At 52.0% G+C, this 10,069-nt stretch overlaps 1 long non-coding RNA gene across 2 annotated transcripts; it reads right to left on the bottom strand.

Annotated features, from left to right (window-relative positions):
• Nucleotides 1–1,728: 1,728 nt before the first annotated feature.
• Nucleotides 1,729–9,670, bottom strand: LOC109490500. 2 transcript variants are annotated; one of them, XR_004625135.1, is made up of 3 exons: nucleotides 9,294–9,670; nucleotides 7,769–8,144; nucleotides 1,729–6,448 (listed from the first exon to the last, which is right to left on the bottom strand). It is a non-coding gene; the product is annotated as an uncharacterized LOC109490500 (long non-coding RNA). The 2 variants fall into 2 exon arrangements; XR_004625136.1 differs by having other exon boundaries at nucleotides 7,769–7,900.
• Nucleotides 9,671–10,069: the final 399 nt, after the last annotated feature.

The following is a 10,069-nucleotide window of genomic DNA, read 5'->3' as shown; positions in this document are numbered from 1 at the left end:
ATCAGGCTAGGCTGCAGTTTATTTGTACATGAGTTTTGTACAGAAATGCGTTTAAATATGTCATTTCCAAACCTGATCCTGGGGAAGGAGGAACAGATGTCTGTCAATAACCTGCAGCGACCGCAGTTTGGATTCAGTGTATTGATCCGGTTTCATTTGCAGAGGCTCAGGTTTCCAAATCGTGGTTCCCTGGCTGTCGACAATCAAAACCTAATTGACATGCATGTTATTTTAGGCAAGTGACCAAAAATGTGTAGATAGGAACCGATGTAGTTTCAATGCTGAAATGGGTAAAACAGTTCCATGTGCTCCCCCCCAACATCCTTTCTTTAAATTTCTCACACACTGGCTCTCTTTTCTCCCCCCAAAAGACAATCCCAGTTGCCTTCCTTCTCTCTCCCTCCAGTAAACCACAGGGTTATGCAGCCAGCCTGGCAGACGGGGACGGTACCCCCTGTGCCCCCCTTCCCGGCCGGCGAGGTACGTCCTAGGGCGACCGGCATCATAATCCCAAAACTGGTGACGGTAGAGCGAACGACCAAATAAATGTTAAATATATGAATAGACATGTAAAATAAAATAAATTTATTTTGTATTTCCTATTCTGACCCCAAATTCCAGTGGGCGGGGCCTCCCCCCAGACCTACCGCGGCTCCAACACCAGCTGACACAGCCTCCCTGCAGGGTCAGATCCCAGCGGTGAAGGGCTCAGTCCTGCAGGACCCCGCGCTCTGCGGAGTCCGGGCTCAGCCGGGCATCCAGATCACCACGCACGCTTCTGACCGACCAGCCATTGACCCTGCAGTCTGTAGCTCCCCAACTCCCAACCTGGGGTGCGTTAATTTACCAGCACACCTCACAGAAGTCGGAGACATTTTACTTCCTAGGCGAGCAGTGTGAGAAAACCACGGGCCCCCAGGTGGTGTCACTTAGGCCAAGTCACCAGACTGGGCCTTCATACCTGACCTGACTGCGGTTCCAACCTCCCCCGAAAACGTGAGTCTTAGCTGGTCGGTCGGCCACTTTCTGATCAGCACCAAGGAGGCCTCTGTCCCCGGGGCCTTCTCAGGCCCCCAAAGGAAGACGAGGCCGCCCACCTAATAAGGCCCCTGCCCTTCCCTCCGAAACGAAGGTGACCTTGCCTGAAACAATCCTTTCTTCTCTTTTGCTGGTAACTCCCTTGCCCACCCTCCTTCCTGTAAAAACCTTCCATTTCGTACAAGTCCTCCGAGCTCCCCTCTGCTTGCTGGATGGGATGCTGCCCGATTCACGAATCCCTCGTATAGCAGGTTATCTTCGTTTCCTAGGCTGAATTTTGCTTTATCACAACAGGCAGATGGAGAAGATGCAGATGGCAGGTGTGGAGAAAGGCAGGGAGCTTTCTTGCCCTCTGAGCACCCTTCCCAAGTTTCTGGTGTTCCGCAGCCCAGCAGCTCTCCAAACCCAGTCCTTGGTTGGGGTTTTATAGAGGCTTTATTCATCCTCATGATTCATTAAATCATTGACTCTTGATTTAACCTCCAACCCCTTTCCCCTGACCTGAGGTCAGGAAGGGGAACTGAAAGTTCTAACCCTCCAATCTCAAGACTGGTCTCCCTGACACCCATCCCCCATCCCTGGTGAGTTCGGCCAGTCACTTAGTTAACATAACAAAAGACACCTTCAACTCCCTTATCACTTAGGAAATTCCCGTAGTTGAGTTTCGTGCCAGAAACCAGATGAAGACCAAATACGTATTTTTTATTGTAAATCATAATATAACAATATTAAACTAGGTTCCTTGCAGTTTTAAACCTAATTACAACTGAGAATTTTTGACAACTACATATGTATTTTTTCAATATATCATGTTTTTATAATATCTTCATATATTTATAATATACACGAACATATGCATAAATGTTACATATATGATTTTGCCAAGAGAAAGAAACACAAGGATTTGCACATATTGTGTACGTCTCGCTACAAGCGTTTGAAACAAGCCTGCACACTTGCATCCTGCGCTCAAGAGCGGCGTTGGGCGGGCAGTGCCAGGGCCGGGGCCCTTCTCGCTGCTGGCGCACCCCTGCACCAGGGTGGGCTCCCCCGCTGATTCTGGCCTAGGAACCGTGAGCAGAAATGACAGGCACCACTTTCAGGCCCAACTCTCCTCACCTACTGGCCGAATGTGGAAGGCCCTAGAAGACGCGGAGCCATGGGGAGCAAGGAGCCTAAGCACAGAGTCTCCTGTCAGCCTGGGCTCCCCCTGGGGTCAGGCAGCCGAAGGAGGGGTGAGTTTGTAAGAGCGGCTAGCAGGACCTACTGGGCCGAGCCCATCAGATACTCACTGTAATGGAGGGATGTGGGACGGATGGCCTGACTTTGCAGTTAACTTCATGATGAAGAACGATGTCGCTGGGGAACTGAAGGAGACTTTCTCGCCCCCGTGAAGCTCCCTGGCAGGGATGGGATGTATTCTCAGGATGAATGAGAACGATGTCAACAATCTGAATGTGTCAGATCCCAACAGTATTGTGCATTTTATTCATAAATTCAAAAACATGAGGATATATCTATTCCCGGGACAGATTCCATCTACAGCCTGTTAAGTGTGGGAGATAACCTTGCCCAAAATATTTTGCAGACATGGCATTCTAATTTCTCCTTTTGCGAAGAAGAAACTGCCTCCAGAGCAGTCCCCCCAGGTCATGCCAGTCGCATAAAGAGTTAAATTTGAAAAAAGTGAAACTCTCCAGGTTGCCCAACAATTTACCGAATAGAAATACCAAAGCATAACTCAGACTTAAGTCTTGGGAGTATTTTTCTCTCTATGAAAAATACAGCCGAATAGAATAAGGTACCTATGCGTTTATTCATACAGATTTGCTAACCAGAACTGTGGTTTTCTTTTCAAATACAGATTTGGCAAAAAGAATTTTTTTTAAGAAGGCCATCTGAGCTGACCAGGGGCCAGGGTCCTTCAGCAAATAGGTGGTCACGGATGAGTTAATAGATGTTCTTACTCAAAATTCCAATCCACCCACGTCTCAGGGGAAACCTCCAGAAACCACAGGTGATGCTAGGGTTTTGCTGATCAGGTGGGTTCAGGTCTATGCACTTCACACTTCCTGGCAACCTTTCGCCCACATCAATGAGGTAATATTTTCAAAATGACTCTGAAATGCATCTTTAATGAATTAAGTACAGCACACCTGCAAACGATTGAAGTAATACATACCTTTAGGTGCAATCTCCAGCTCTCAAAAACCGCACGATTGTTACGGCAATCAATACCATTGTCATTTGTTTTCCCGAAATATGGGCTTTGCGCCAAGCACATCTGTCTTGATAGAAAGAAAGTCATTCTTTTCCAACTTCCCTACCACTCTGCTGTAATACCCTTTGAATTTATAGTTCAGTGCAAACCTCTGAATTCTTTTTTTCTATAGACTTCATGCATCTATAGATTTATCCAGAGAACAAGCTGGAAGAGTCTGTTGAATTCTCTAGTAAATATTTACTGGACATTACTCCAGGTGTGATGGGGAGGACACAGAAATAATGATAAGCCATCAATCTTAAAATAACAATGTTTTTTGTATGATCTGATTCCTACCTTCATGGAAATTATTATCTGGTTAGAAAGATGATGAAACAACATTTAAAGAGACGCTTGAAACCACAATAACAAGTATGAATGCTTGTTAAGTAAGGTCAATATGCCAGACTCCAAATAAAACGTGTGGTTTCTATGATTGTCTCTGATTTTTCCAACAAAACTGTGGGGAGGTATTAACCATCTTTTTTCCCAACAGAAACTCAGGGTCAAAGAGCTTGAACATTTTACCATAGTTCAAAAAAAAGCAAACAGAGCCAAGATATAGAATTAGGTTAAGAATGAATGAAATTTCACTCCAATTTAAGGACAGGAAGTTTTTTTTTTTTTAAATCAAAAGCACGGAGCAGCTGGACAGCTTGTGTACTGAAAACCCGTTTGGCATGAAGAAGGACGGGAAATACAGGAGAAGATCTGGGAGGGGTAGGTCAGGGAGGGCCCAGGCCTCTGAGAACTCCCAGGATTCCTGGGGCCCCTGTGTAGCCCAGAGTGTGACCTGTGGGGCTGAAAGTCAGCCCCTGCCTTGGCTTTCCCAGCCTGTGCCTGGCCTCCGGGATCTGGGATCGCCGTAGAATTCCAACAATGGAGGACTTGGGAGCCGCGGTGTGAAGGCTCCGGGACCAGTGTCGGCAGCTGTGGGGGCCGAGGGGAGATGCTGAGACTCCCAGCAGCCAGCAGGGCCTCCAGCTTTAGACTCAGCTTAGGGTCACAGGATTGAGGAGAATGGGTCACTCTGGCCCGTCTGCAACGAGGACGTGGACAGTTTCCGCTCTGTCTCGGCCTGACACGTGAACTTTCTTTCTCATAAATGCAAAGAGCAGAGGCCCCCCGAGTCTGTCTGCCCTCCGACGGCCTCGCTGCTCCCCAGCCCACACCTCCCACCGTCACGTCATTACATTAGTGTGTGTATCATTCAGGGATGGATATTTGCAGAGGGCCTGGTCCTGGCAGGGGGGGGGGAGGAGGCAGCGGGGAAGGGGAGGAGGGCAGATACCGAGGGTTGAGGGTTGAAGCTGCAGGTGGGGAGGGATGTGGCGATGCGGGGTCTCCAACAAGTCTGATTCCTCAAGAGTGGGCTTCCTCAGCTCAAGGCAGTGGAAGTGGCCGTCCCCCGCTGGGCTCTCCAAAGGGCTGCCTTCCCGGAGAGTGGAGAGCGGGAGAGAGAGGCCAGGTCCAGGGAAATGGGGTGGAGGAAGGGTGGCGAGAAGTCGGCCAGCAGGACTTGGAGACTAACCAGCTCTGGAAGGGGACAGAGTGGCAGTAGTGAAGCTGGATTCCAGTTTTTGGCTGAAACAGTTGGCGGGAATTTGGGACCGTAGTTAAAGATTTAAAGCCCTGGGACAACAAGACATTTGGAAAAGAGGTTGTGTTGGGTCCTGTTGGGTTGGACCCGACAGCCACTGGATGTGGGGACATTCCCGCCGGCTTGGCCCCGCCTCCTGGTGGGGCTGAGGACCGGGTCCAGAGGGAGTGGCACATGCGCCTTTGTGTCGTCCCCACGACTGCGTCCTTACCAAAGTGGAGGAGACGGCAGAGCCCTGTCCCCAGAGCAGCTGGGCAGCGCGGCCCCTCACGCAGGCCCCCGGCTCCGCTGTGCTGATCACACCCACGACGCCAGTGACACAGCAGGGATGCCACCCGATGGTCCTGAAGGCCGAGGGGGGGGGCAAGCACCCTGCTGAGCCTGGTGGGGCATTTCCTCCTTAATCCTGCTGCGACCCGGACGGGGGTGTGTTCAAGGCCCCCATGTTAGGTTAGCTTTCTCTGTACCATTTGCGAGACCGTCCATGGGGGAAAGGTGACCCTGCGGCCTGCGCCGTGGGCGGGCTTGGCTGGCCATCTGACCCACGACCGTGTGAAGGAGCATCCGAGCTTGGGATGGATGACGCAGCCCCGGGCGCGAGCGCCGAGGGAATTTGTGTCTTCGGGGTGGTCTGTGGAGTTCCCTGCACTGAGGGCCTTCTGCCCTGAGCCGCCACTGTCAGGTCTATGTGGCACCAAGTCCCAGGAACTGAAGCATTCAAAATACTCCGCTTATTGGGGAGAAGCAATGAAATCAATACCAGTTGTACTCAGAACTCTGGGAAGTGATTTTCTGGAATCGATTCTAAATATTTGCAACTCAGGGGTGGGCGCTGTCAGACACCCCCGATCAAGTAGGGTCAGTTATAGAGCTGTAATAATCTGAATTAACACCACATGACAGCATGTTCGGGCTACTTAACGCGCAGCCGTTTTTAAAGGAACTTGACACATTGAACTTAAGGGTTTGTTTTCTTTTCCAGGGAGTCACTGTACAGAAACGGCTTTTCAGAGGCCGGGATGGAGCTCCCTCCCTTTGCCGCCTTGGGAACTCCGCGAGAGATAAAAAGGCGATGCTGGACAGTGCAGGCAAGACCTGATCGACGCTTCCCGCCGGGTGGGGATGGGTGGGAGTTGGCCTCCCAGTGTCTCCATCTCGGCTGGTCTGCTGCTGGAGCAGCCCCTCAGGTGCGAGCTGGTCGGTGAGGCCAGCTTCTCCAGTGGGAGAGGCTCACCCATCCTGGCCCACCTGTGGCTCTGCCCTGGAGACCGTCTCTGCCTCACCCTGCTCCCTTCAGTCCTGCTCTCCACGGGGAACCAGGCGGTTAGCATTTACGGAAAACCGGAGAGTTGAACTAAATAGCCAACAGTTAGCCCACCCCCTCCGGGCAAGCACTGCACCGTTGTTGGGAGACGCCCGAGGTCTTGGTGCTGCTGGGCTCGCCTGCGAGCAGAGAAGCGCAGGACACTCACCGCCCGGACCCCGGGACCTCCTCCAGGCCTGATTTCCCGAGTGTCTCCAGGTGGCTGTTTGGTGGGATCTCTTTCCTACATGTGGAAGGATAGGCTTTGTTTGCAGTCTGTTCAAGAGAGTTCACGTAGAACAATAATAAAACAGGTGAAGCGAGGTGAAGCGAGGAGATGCAGGTCGAAGACTCATCATCGTGTCCTCGGGACAAAGAATGACCATGACACTCATGCTCAGAACAGCCCCGAAGGGGGTTAGAGCCATTCCCCCTGGGGCCCCACGTGGCCTCCGTGCCCTGCCCACCGGAGCCGCCCGCGCTGGCGACCCGCGGAAGGACACAGCAGCAGTGGCGCTCTGGCTGCGACGAAGAGGGGGTGCTCCTGCTGAGACCCTGGGGATGGGGTCCGCTCACAGCCGGCTGACCCCACTGCGCCTCAGCATCCACTCAGCGGGGCCTGGCCACACCCTCTTCCGCCCGCGGACCAGAGACTCTCAAAGGCATTACTTTCTATGCGATTTCCTTGAGTTTTGCCAGTTTCCACGTGAGAAGAAATGCTTTCTTGAGCGCTCAGCAGCACCGGATGACGCTTTGTGCTTCCAAGCCCACGATGCAAGCCGAGCTGGTGGGCCGCCGGAGGCTCTGCTGGGACCGCTCAGGTCCTCGGGAGCTGCAGCCGTCCCCAGGGTCTCAGCAGGAGCACCCCCCCTTCCCTGCGGCCAGAGCGCCACTGCTGTTGTGTCCTTCCTCAGGTCCTTCCACGGGTCGCCAGCACGAGCGGCTCCGGTGGCTGGGCGCGGAGGCCACATGGCCGTGGGGACACAGGAAGCAGTCTGTGGGGCCGTGCAGGCCTTCAGAGAGCAAACTGGTGCTGAGGAGACAACGGCAGGGCAGGGACTGAGCAGACGTCAGTCCCTCGGAGCTGAGGGCTCGGTCCTCCCTCCACGGCCCGAGAGCCCCGCGGAAGCCAGCGCAGCCTGTCTCGCTAGCCCAGCCTCTGAACGCAGAAACCCTGAGCTAATACGTGGTGTGTGTTTTGCAGAATAGGAAACTAATACAGGTGCTGAGATAAATTATTCCCTGTAATTTCTCCAGCAAAATTCCAGACCACTGCTGCACAAAACGGGTCATGCGTTACGTGGCTGGTCACTGCAGTGGCTTCCGTGGCTCAGCGGCAGCGTGGGTAACAGCACTGCTCCAGGAATAGCGCCCTGTCTTGGAGGAAGACTTCCATCTGGGCCTCCAAGCTCTCGTGCCTCCGCTCCCACCGGCACACGGGCCCCCCCAGGTCTAGCGCTTCAGGCCTCAGTGTCAGACCTAGGTGTTCTCCAGTGAGGATTTTGAGAGAAAGGGAGCTGGAAAATTCTAGCACATCTGCAACTCTGTTGAAGCAGGTTCATACCTGCTGAGGTCGCGGGATCCGGTGTGTTGCACGCGTGTGGCGGGAAGGACAGGCCTGCTGTTATGGTCACGCGGGACGCAGTGCTGGCGGGATGCTGGAGTAGGCCTCACCTCCGGCTGTTCGCTGGCGTCTCTACGAAAGCGTACAGTGTTTCAGTCCCGTCTCATCCTCCATTATCAACACCGTTTACCGGGAAGGAGGAAGGCGTCGCTGGAGAGCTGGGGCGCCCTGGCGTCGGAGAGGCAGGCCCGTCCTGCGTCTGTACAACTGTGGGGTTTGGACACACGGCCGCCTCTCTGTTCTGCAGCCATCTCGCTTGAGAAGAATCAGTAGACAGAGGGACCAGGAGGACAATGCCGGCCTCACTGAACATTTCCTATGTGACGATAAGGCGTTTCTCATAATGAAATTTACTACTGGGCTGGGCAATTAAATTTTAGCTACTATCAAAGATATCACTAAAAAATCTTTTTTTTCCTGTGAATTTTTGTAATTATTTTTCTTTTAAGCAGTGAACGGGCTTAAGTAGACTAAGTGATTATCAGAAAAACAAAACAAAAGGATACAACCCAGGAACCACTCAGCAAGGCAGCTGCGGGGAGCAGACAGGAGAGGACCTGGACCGAGGAGGAGACTGAGGGTCCCAGGGGCCCTCAGGTGAGGAGCGGGCGGCAGAGGCAGAGATGAGGCCTGGCCCCGGCAAGGAGGGGCCTGGGGACCAAGTGGGACATGTGTCTGTCCAGAGGAAAAGTGCCCTTCACTGGACAAGGGGAAATGGAGCCATGACACATGTGCGGGTGGCCGCACCAGTGGAGACAGTGATGAGAAGGACACCGAGGGCACCTGGCACAAAGCCATGGCTTCTTCTGCCCTGAAGGCCCCCAGCCAGGCTCTCTTGCCCTCCTGCTGGGCAGTCAGTTCAGAGTTTGGTAGATATTAACCCTTATATGTGTGTCCCTGCTGCAGACCGAGCCCCTTAGCCAGCTGACCAGCCAGCTTGCTGGGCTATTTTCTTTTTTTTTTTCCCCTTCTTCCTCCTTCCTCCTCCTCCCCCTCCCCCTCCTCCTCCTTCTAGTAGATCACTTAATTGGATACAGTAGAAAATGTTCATCAATGAGCATAAATATAAATATTAGATGCATTTAAACTTTAAAATTTCTAAAAATTATTTTATGATTACTGTTTTATTTCTCATTAAAATGTATCTTATTAATGAATAAAAAGCATAGCGCACTTAAAATCATAGTATTAAATGAGTATCCATATCCCTAGCACCCACTCTAAGAAGGAGAACGTCGTCAACACATTTGAACAGCCCCTCCAGCCCCGTGGTCTCACCCCTTTGCCTGCACCCAGCAATGAGTAACATCCTGAAACTAAAATTTATTTTTACCTGCTTATCTTCATATTTTACCAGGCGTGTGTGTGTCCCTGGGATACATAATATCCCATGTCCCCCGTATTTTGGCTTTTTATGAATGAAAAACATGTGCATGGTGTTTCTCTGTGACTTTTTTTCACTCACGTTTTGGTTTTGAGATGTAACCACGTTGAAACTTAGAGCTGAACAGTCCCGTGTTCTAGACGGTAGAGTCCAGCCACTTTGTGCAGATGGACATTGGCTCATTTGCAGCTGGGACAGGAGCAGAGCTGCGAGAGTCTCTCTCGGTGTCACCCAGGGAAGGGTCTGGCCTGCACCCCTTCCCTATCCGCCTGGCGAGGACGCGTCCAAGCGCCTCGAGGTGCTGTGAACGTACACGTGGGACGCGGCGGACAGCATGTCCTCTCGCTGGTTTTCACGGACGTTTCCTGTTACTGGACTCGTCGCCCGTCCGCGGGGTGCAGAATGCGCCTACTTGTGCTCATTTGAATTTCGCCAACTTCAGTGACTCCCGAGAGCTANGGTGACTCCCGAGAGCTATTGTAACCGCGAGCCCCTCCAAGAAACGCCTCTCCAAGTGCTTTGTCGGCTTCTCTGCTGGGTTGTCTGCCATTTACTTGCGGACTTGAGAAAATTCTGTGTGAACGCCGACCAGGACCGTTCTGCAGCTTGTGGGGGTTTCCAGGCTGCTCCCCGCGTTGCCTTTCACATTCTTCGAGGCATCTTTTGGAAAGAAAAATTCATAATATTAATGTAGTCAGTGTTACAGATTTTCCCTTCATTGTTAATAGATTTTTTTTTTCTCTTGTGTAGAAAATTTCTTTCTCCACCAAGATCAGAACGCTATTCTGTGGTATTTTCTCTAAAATATTCAGTATTTCAAGTTTCACACCCGAGTCCTTGCCCCACCTAAGTTAGCT

The sequence above is a fragment of the Ailuropoda melanoleuca genome, chromosome 4, assembly GCF_002007445.2.
Source record: "Ailuropoda melanoleuca isolate Jingjing chromosome 4, ASM200744v2, whole genome shotgun sequence".
Lineage (NCBI taxonomy): Eukaryota > Metazoa > Chordata > Mammalia > Carnivora > Ursidae > Ailuropoda > Ailuropoda melanoleuca.
Note: the sequence above shows the minus strand (reverse complement) of the source record. Positions and strands in the feature narration are given on the sequence as shown.